Here is a 10,187-nt window from a genome sequence, read left to right on the forward strand (position 1 = left end):
CAAAATCATTTTTCAGTGGAAAATTGGTTTTTCAACGAATTGAAATTTTTGGAGTGTGTCTGCTTTCTGCAGAAAATTTTGACTTTTCTTCAAATAAACAAAGCACCCAAACCTGAAACCTTTTTAGTTTTCAGCTGAAAACCAAAAAAAACTTGGGCTGAAAACTGTGATTCGGGGATGTTGCTGCAGTGCCTGATGGGAATTGTGCTCCATATGCCTCGTCCCACATTGTCCTTTAAGGCACGGGCTCTCCAGCCAGACTACATCTCCCATGATGTATCATGGCCATGGGACTCCCATGATGCACCATGACCTCCTGTCTTGCTGAGCTGCCAAAGTGTAGGCCAATCAGGGTGCCAGGCTCATAGAGGAGAATGAGGACATATGGAGCCCAAACTACACTGAAATTTTCCGTTTCCAACCAAAGGTTTTTGTTTTCCGCTGAAGCATTTCAGTTTTGATCCAAAATGTTCAGTTTTCAGTTTTTTTACCAGAGTGGAAAATTTCCATGGAACCCCCTCACCACTGCCACTACCACCACCACACACCTTCTGACTTGGAAGAACCAGGTGATGGGCATTGCAGGGGCAGGACGGCGTCCTAAGCTACAAGGCGTCAATGAGCAACACATGGACTTTTCAGTATTAAAGAAGTGGAACCTTTAACGAGAAGATGCAACTGACTCACTATCAGTAAAACTCTCCAGCTGCCCTGTCCCATGATGCACGGGGTCTGGAGCAAACCCGGGATGGATTCTCCAGATCATCTCTCTTTTTGGTTATTCCCAAATCCTGGAAAGGAACATGGAGGCTGTATTTGGATTCAAGATATTGGTTCAGGTCTAGCTCTAAAATAAGAGACTACTAGTCATATATTAAAGATCCTATCACCACAGTATCTGAGCAGTCTTTAGTGTATTTATCCTCACAACCCCGCTGTGAGGTAGGGAAGTGCTGTTATTCCCATTGTACAGATGCCCAGTGGAGGCACACACAGGCCAAGTGACTTGCCCTACGTCACACAAGAAATCGGAGCATTAAATCCAGGTCTCTTAAGTCCTAGCCTAGTGTTCTAACTGCTGGACCTTTTCCCAACCACCTCAGCACTCCATCGTGCTAGGCGCTGTACAAACAAATAATAAATGATAGTCTCTGGCCGAAGAGCTTACAATCTCAAAGACAAGACATAACACGTGATGAGACTACCAGATGGGTTAGGGTAGAGACAAGGTAAGATGTGGGCAGCTCTGAGCCAATTAATTCTCCAGCTCTTAGCCAGTTATCTCATGAGTAGCAAGCATAACTCGCTACCTGCCTAGCAGTTATCAAGAAGTGATCCCAAACATTCACCTATGACTTTGAATCCCAAAAGGAAACAGACACAGCTGGCCAATCTCAGCGAGGCAACCTGAAATGTTTTGCCAATTGAATAAAAGTTCAGTGGAACCATTTGGCACGTGTTTTTAGACCTTTGTGCCCCTCTGCACTTACTGGCTCTGGACAGAAGAAAGAAAATGCTGACATCTCAACCAAAAGCAAGAGGCAGCGGGAGTCTCACCCAAAGCCTGCACTCACGTGAGATGCCATCCGGGTTCTCAGCTAAATAAATTCCAGCCACCATCAGATCGGTGCTGAATGAATCACGCTCCGGGAATCTTCTATTCAGATTCAGCCTTGTGTGCTGCTTTGGGCATATCAGTTCCCACAGATCATGTTTGCCTCCCCTTTCTCCCTTATTTGAACCCATTTTAGAATTTTGGTCTGATTTCTTTTCCCTCTCTGGCTTGATCACGTTTATAGTACACTCCCCGTTCTCCGAATTCCCTTTATCTGAAAACCCTCATTGTCCGAATCCTCCATGTGTCCCCCATGGAGCCCTGCAGCATCCCATGCAGCGATCCCCTGCCCCGAGCACAACCTGCTCCCCGAGGCTGGCAGGACTTATCCCCATCCCAGGCTGTAGGCACAGGGGCAAACGCGGCCTCGCAGAAAGCCGCATACTATGCACCTCCCATGACTCTGGTCAGTGGGTCACCTGCCCCCTAGCACCCACAGAACCCATGACCCCCAACCCTATCACAGGTGGTTACTGGGAGAAGGGGTACCGTGGGGTACCCATTCTCACCCCATGGGTTCAGGACCTTGCTCAGGTACCTGGCCGTGCTGTCACCCAGCTGTCGGCAAAGCGGGCCAGCTGGTGCCCGCAGTAGCCATGCACGGCTGGCTCTGACCCAAGCAGCAGCCAGTTCCTGCTGAAACGCCACCTCAGCCTTCAGACCGCGAGGGCACCTGTGGTGGGGGGTCTAGGCCCAGCAACACCAGCGAGGGCAGCACCACGGCCAGTCCACGCACCCTGCAGCCACCATCACCACCTGGCCTCCGCTGCCAGTGGGTCCCGGGCTGCCCAGCCACATGGCAAGTGTCAGGGATGGTGGGGGCTGCTGCAAGGTGGTGCTGGAGCTCCCGAGCCAGCCGGGAGGGCGCAGGCCATGCGAGACAAGGACAGGGCAGGTTGGCACAAGCCGCCTGTCTGTTTATCCAAACACCCAGTGATACAAAAGTTCCAGATGTCCCCCAGCCCATTTAGATCCACGGGAGTGTCCTGTTTTCGAAATTCAAGCTGCGTTGCCTGGTTGTGGTTGGCCAGATAAGCCACATGGTGCATCTCTCCCTCCTGATTCGCCGAACGTCCGAGCACTCCCCGCCCCAAATATGTTTATATGCCAATTTGAAATTTGCTTCCTGCAGAAGCTCTCACGCCCTCAGTGGTGAGACTCACTTCCTGGAATATTTCTGCCCAGCAGCTTAAGTTATTTGAATGTTCCCAGAGAGGGACATGACGTAAATTAATCTGGAAACTAGAATAAAAATTAACATGGAATATTTCACCCAGGTTGGCGTCAGAATCAAGCATCTGAACCGAACCCGCCTGACCGTGCGTACCTCCCATCGCTCGCTGAGCAGTGGGCCAGCCTCTGCTGGTGATGGAGGTGTCCATCCGACTGTCGGCGGTTATCATGGGGGTGTGGAAAGAATAAGCGACGCTGCCCCCTCTGGTGATTTCAGGCAGGTTGGTGCTCTCCTCCGCCGTGCCTCATTTGCTGTTACCCGTGCTACCATGGCTACACTGCTATTTATACTCAGGCTAGCTGGATGAGAAGGGTGTATGGAGATTAGGGAGGGATAGTACCTCTGTTGGAGGAACACGTCATGCTCCTTAGGGAGAAGTTCATGTGCTTTGGTCCCCACCTACACCGAGCTCTCACCTGTGGCTCCAAGTAGCTGTTTGCATGCGGCAGTGGCCACACCCCGGTAAACCGCTCCAATAAACCAGGTGAGGAGAGCCGATGGGTCTTTTACCTTTGGCGAGATAAGGAAACTGCCTTTCTCTAGCCTGCGAGGACTGTTCCAGCGGACTGTAAGGAGGAAATCAATTTGTGATTCAACGGCCATGAAGGCTGAGGGGCACAGAGAGCATGGCAAGCTGTCTGGCCACGCACTGCAGCTAAGGAAGTCCCCAGTCATAACGATCCTTCATGACGCTGGAATTCGGCTTCCGCAGTCGAGAGATCGGGACTGCCCCCGTGCAACGGCTGTCTCGCTCAAAAATTTCCTGCCCGGGTTTTCTCGCAAATCTCATCCATGAGAGCTGGTGCAAGTATGTGTGGGCAAGCAGGGGAATCACAGTGTCAACGTAGCCTCGGTAAAGGCAGGTAATGAGTGCAATGCTATGTTTATGAGCAGTGCATCACTTAACCACTGGATAGCTCTGGGCGTTCTACAGCATTCCAAACAAGGTGTGGTTGCTGGTCAACAAAGGAAACCAGGCTGGCACTCGAGCTATATGGGAACTCGTTGGCTTGCCTTCGAAATTGCAGCTGTTTTCTGAAATAGACCCTTCAGGGCAGATCCTCAGCTGGGGTAAATTACCCCAGCTGCCTTGTGGCGCTATCACGATTTACAGCGGCTGAATTAAGGCCTGTGATTCACTGTCTTGTGACATAGACAACAATGTTTATGGAGCTAGAGGAGAAGGGCTCTGAGTCCTGCTGGGTGTATGTGTCATTTACATGGTAACGGCGCCAGTTGCCTGCAGCACAGAAGTTCTTTGGTTCAGAAGTTCTTCTGTTTCTGATTTCTCCTCCTGGCTGTAGGGAAATTTGTCTCCCAGCCAAGATGTCTAAGAGAGTGGCAGAAGCAGGAAAAAGGCGGATTTGGAATTCTGCTTTGAGACTGTTCATTTAGGTAGGGCACAGACATTAGATAACTTTTTCAGAGACTCGATGTATTGTTCCATTTCCTTTGGCATCCCCAATCTGAGTGCCATGTGAAGCTAAACTAGAAATTCAGGCTCTGGCAACCTGTGACAATGTCTCCTCTGAGAAAGCAAAGGGCAAGGGGTAGTCCTCGTTCCCCGCTTGGTGCATTCAGAACGAACGTGATCGCTGCTCTCATTTGAATTGAGGGACAGCCTGAGCCATGAAAGGCCGGGCTTTGGAGGCAGAATCACAGCTCCTTTTGACAAGTATCTGGAAGGCAGACGAGCTTATGTCAAATTCTGGGCCCTACCGCTGCACAAGCTGAAATAAATATTTTGCCCAGGACAGTTCTCGGAATGGAAAATCATGGGAAACTACAGGGGGAAAAAATTGCTTGGATCTAAATTCTCCTGCAGCTTAAGAGGGTTTCATCAGTGTGTATCCAAGTGCTGTGAGATCCTGGGAAAAGTCACGCCTGGCAAAGGACTTTTCACAAAATACAGTTTGGAAGGAGAGGGGGAAAATCCTCTCCAAAGGTCATGTAAGGGACTCCTAATTAATGTTGATGGAGAATTTAAAGGGGAAGTGTCTATTAGCTAAGGCACACATTTGAGCTAACTCACAACAACTATAAAACCACGGATTCTACTTTAAAAATGCTCCTCTCCACCTCCCCCAAAGCCACAGTTTATGAAGGACCTACATATAAACAATGTTTGTTTTTTCTTGTGCCCCGTCTCCTGGCTGGGCAAAAGGAATTAAACCCAGCTCCCTCAGCCATCCTGACATCACTGGGGAAGCACTAGCAAGGATGTGCTTCAGCAGGGAAAAGTGGCTAGCCTGGGATTCCCTGCTCCGTCACAGCTTCCCTCTGGGGATTTGACCTTGGGCAAGGCACTTAGGCCTGAATGCTCAAAAGGAGTTAGACACCCTGTGTACCAGTTTTGGCTTCATGGCAATGCACAGAAATTCCTGCTGAACCCTGTTGGTGCCTAAACTCACTCGGACCTAAGTTTTTGGAGTGAAAGTTCTCTCAGCAGCTATGTTTCAGCTTCCTGGCATTTGCATTGGTGCCTCCCTCTAGGGGTATGTCTACACAGCATTGTAAACCCGGGCCTCTGGGACCCAAGCTCATGGACTCACTGTGTCCAAGCCCATGCTTGAGTAACCACACTGTATTGTAAACCTGGGCTTACAATGGCTGGACCTGGGTCTCACAGCCGTGCTAATGTGTCCGTATTGCACTACGTAAACCTTCAGACTTGGGTCTGCGGCTTGAGCTGCGTCCACGCTGCAAAATGACAGGGCTTGGACCTGAATCTCGGTGGGACTCGGGCTCTGACCCGCCCCACAACAACGTTCTATGACCTAGTCCTGAGCGCTGGCTGGCCTGAGTCAGATTATTTAGTGTGTGGACGGAAGTGGGGCTTGGACTCAAACCTGAGTCACTCCCCAGGCTTAGTATGCAGTGTAGACATACCCTAGGGTCCAGAGACTTATCTCCCACCTAAGCCCCAAAGCAGTTCACACACTGGGGGAAGACAGGCACTTGGATGTCTAAGTCGCATTTGGGGCCTGATCTAGTAGGTGTGCTAAGAGACCACCTGCCAGATCGGATCCATTCAAACCCCAGCAGGAATAGGAAGTGATGATGGTGCCCAGTGATTAGAGCACTTTGCCTAGGCAATGGAAGACCCAGGTTCACTTTCCCCTTCCTTGCCAGTAAAGGAGAAAGGATGTGAAAAGGAGTCCCCCACCTCTCAGGAGAGTGTGCTAATCCCTAAGCTATGGGATATTCTAGAACGTAAGTACAGCCATAGTGGGTCAGACCAAACGGTCTGTCTAGCCCAGTATCCTGTCTTCTGACTGGCTGGTGCCAGATGCTTCAGAGGGAATGAACAGAGCAATTTACCAAGTGATCCCATCTGCTGTCATCCTGTCCCAGCTTCTGGCAGTCAGAGGTTTAGGGACACCCAGTGACATCCTGAGCATGGAGTTGAGTGCCTGACCATCTTGACTAATAGCCAGTGATGGACTTTATCCTCCATGAACTTATCAAATTCTTTTTTGAGCCCAGTTATACTTTTGGCCTTTACAATATCCTTTGGCAAGGAGTTCCACAGGTTGTCTGTGCATTTTGTGAAGAAGTACTTCCTTATATTTTTAAAAACCCGCTGACAATTAATTTTGAGTGACCCCTGGTTCTTGTGTTATGTGCAGGGGTAAATGGCACTTCCTTAGTCACTTGCTCCACCGCATTCATGGTTTTGTAGGCCTCTAGCATATCCTCCCTTAGTCGTCTCTTTCCAATGCTGAATAGAGCCAGTCTTTGTAATCTCTCCTCATACGGAAGCTGTTCCAGACCCCTCGTCATTTTTGTTGCCCTTTCTCTGTACATTTTAATATATCTTTTTTTGAGATGGGGCAACCAGAACCACATGCAGTATTCAAGGTGTGGGTGTGCTAATGATCTTTATAGAGGCAATATAATATGTACTGTCTTATTATCTATCCCTTTCCTAATGGTTCCTAACATTCTGTTCGCTTTTTTGACTGCCGCTGCACATTGAGTGGATGTTTTCAGAGAACTCTCCACAATGACTCCAAGGTCTCTTTCTCAAGTGGTAACAGCTAATTTAGACCCCATCATCTTGTATGTATAGTTGGGATTATGTTTTCCAATGTGCATTACTTTGCATTTATCAACATGGAATTTCATCTACCATTTTGTTGGCCAGTTACCCAGTTTTGTGAGATCCCTTTGTAATTCTTCATAGTCTGCTTTGGACATAACTATCTTGAGTAATTTTGTATTATCTATAAACTTTGCTACCTCACTGTATTGTTTACCCCTTTTTCCAGATCATTTATGAATACATTGAACAGGACTCAGCCCAGTATAGACCCCTGGGGGACACCACTATTTACCTCTCTATTCTGAAAACTGACCATTTATTCCTACCCTTTGTTTCCTATTTTTAACCAGTTACTGATCCATGAGGGGACCTTCCCTCTTATGCTATAGCTGCTTAATTTGCTTAAGAACCTCCAGTGAGGGACCTTGTCAAAGGCTTTTGGAAAGTCCAAGTACACTCTATCCTTGCCCAAATGCTTGTTAACCCCCCTCAACGAATTCTAAAAGTGGGGCTCCCTCAGTCTCTCCATTTGTCTTCTGGCAAAGTTTTTCCAGTCAGTTCTAGTTAGTACAAACTTGGAGAGGAGAGCAGCAACAGCATGGTTTCCTTAGGAGGTCTCCAATCCAAACACTGACCAGCCCCAACTCTCCTGAAGCTGAGATCTCAGAATTACAGCCCAAGATGGTGCTGCATGGAATCATAGAAATGTAGGGCTGGAAGGGACCTTGAGAAGTCCTCAAGTCCAGCTCTCTGTGCTGAGGGAGGACCAAGTAAATCTAGACCATCCCTGACAGGTGTTTGTCCAACCTGTTCTTAAAACACCTCCCAGGGTGGGGATTCCACAACCTCCCTTGGAAGCCTGTTCCAGAGCTTAACGACCCTTAGAATTAGAAAGTTTTTTCTAATATCCAATCTAATCCCCCTTGCAGCAGATTTAAGCCTGTCCTATTTTCAGTGAACATGGAGAACAATTGACCACCACCCTCTTTATCACAGTTCTTAACATATTTGAAGATTATTATCAGGTCTCCTCTCAGTCTTCTTGATCTCCTCTGGACTCTCTCCAGTTTGTCCACCTCTTTCTTGAAGTGTGGCCCCCAGAACTGGTCACGGTTCTCCAGCTGAGTCCTCACCAGTGCTGAGTAGAGTGGGACAGTTATCTCCCATGTCTGACATATGACACTCCTGTTAATACACCTGAGAATTATATTAGCCTTTTTTGCAACTACATCACATTGTTGACTCCTATTCACTTTGTGATCTTCTATGACCCCACAGATCCTTTTCAGCAGTACTACTGCCTAGCCAGTTATTCTTCATTTTTTAGTTGTGCCATTTTTTTTCCCTTCTGAAGTGTACTACTTTACACTTGTCTTTATTGAATTTTATCTTTTGATTTCAGATGAATTCTGCAATTTGTCAAGGTCATTTTGAATTCTAATCCTGTCCTCCAATGGGCTTGCAACCCCTCCCAGCTTGGTGTCATCTGAACATTTTATAAGTAAGCATATTCTCCATTCTGTTATCCAAGTCATTAAGGAAAATATTGATTGTACTGGACCCAGGAGTGGCCCCTGTGGGACCCCACTACATACACCCTCCATTCGTTTAAATGTCGCTGTTATTGGTACCATAGATGGTAGTCCTGGCTGAGAGAGACCTCGCCAACCTGCATGAGGACCTGGTATGGTTTAAAACCATCTGATGGGAACCCCAGCTGTATATCTCTTTAAAGCCTCTTTACTGCCTAATTCCTAAGCATCAGTTTTCCTTGACACCAAGAAAACAAAATAAAAACCACACACACCCAAAATGGGGAGGAGGTTACAATCCAGCAGCAGAGGCATGAAAAATGGAAATGACTGTCCTTGATTTTTCACAGTTGTTACTCAAAGGCCGGGATTACGAGTTCACGGAGAGGCCGCTGGAACTAACCCCAGTCTGCAGCTAATGCGTTCCATCCAGAAACTCCCTTGCTAAAGCCTACAATCCTCAGTGATCTGTTGAAGCTACCCCAGCAGATGATGGGGGGAAATATGCTGAAAACACAATGCACCTGTCTGTCCGGGCAAATCATTACAGGGTTTGAAATGTTGGGATGCTTAGCCCCTTACTGGATCAAATAAATCTTTATGCCCAAGAAAGCCCTGCCCCTCAGCTTGGTTTCAGTAGCCTTTCCCAAGGTGGCCATGAAGAATGAGGGTGGAAGTTCTGTTTGTGGGTAGAGCAAACAGAAGAGAAACAAGATCATTTGGGCTTGTCTATACCGAGAGTTTGCGTGCAGCAAGCCAGGGTGTCAATCTACAGAACACTAGCTTGCTGCATGCTAACTGGCTGAGTGGCCCCTTCCACTGAGCGCTAGAAGTTCTGTAGCGCTTTGATATACTCCCATATCCACATCCTGGCTGGCCACACACCAGCTCTCGGTGTAGACAAACTCTGTCAGTCGGATCGTGGGAGGAGCTGAAATGACCGCTGTTGATTTTTGAGTGGACGATGCTGAGTGGAGTCCTATGTTCGGGGTTCAGTTGGGCTCAGGTGCCCATCTGGAGCATCTTGGAATTATCCCAACCACTTGTATCTGAGAAACTAGGTTGGAAGTCTAAAGGGAATAAGTGTCCTCACGGATTTCCAGCAACTCTCTGGTGTTTCTCACCACTTCATCAAATCACTGACATTAGAGAATGAAAAGACATCCATGCTCTCTCCCAGCCAATGTGGGACTGTCCCCTCCAGCAGATTGTCCGTGCTAGTATTAAAAATAGCAAGTGCTGTGGTTTCTACCTCTTCCCCTTGTGGGCTGTTCCACAGCCGAAGAACTTGATGGCTGGGTGATTTTCCTGATATTCAGCGTAAATTTCCATCTTACACTCATCCCGTTATCTCCTTCGGATCACCTTAAACAATTCCTTTCCCTCCCTGGTGTTGACATATCAAATACTGGTAGACTATCATGTCCCACTGTTGGTTATACAGGACCAGATCCCCAGCTAACGCCCACTCCAGCCCCTGGAGCTATGTCCATTTACACAAGCTGGTAATCTAGTCCACATTGTTTAATTTGCATCTTTCCTTGTAGGCCAATACATCCAGCTCCTTGATCGTTACTAGGTTTCAGAGTAGCAGCCGTGTTAGTCAGTATTCGCAAAAAGAAAAGGAGGACTTGTGGCACCTTAGAGACTAACCAATTTATTTGAGCATAAGCTTTCGTGAGCTACAGCTCACTTCATCGGATGCTTTCAGTGGAAAATACAGTGAGAAGATTTATATACACACAGAATATGAAAAAATGA

The sequence above is a fragment of the Chelonia mydas genome, chromosome 4, assembly GCF_015237465.2.
Source record: "Chelonia mydas isolate rCheMyd1 chromosome 4, rCheMyd1.pri.v2, whole genome shotgun sequence".
Lineage (NCBI taxonomy): Eukaryota > Metazoa > Chordata > Testudines > Cheloniidae > Chelonia > Chelonia mydas.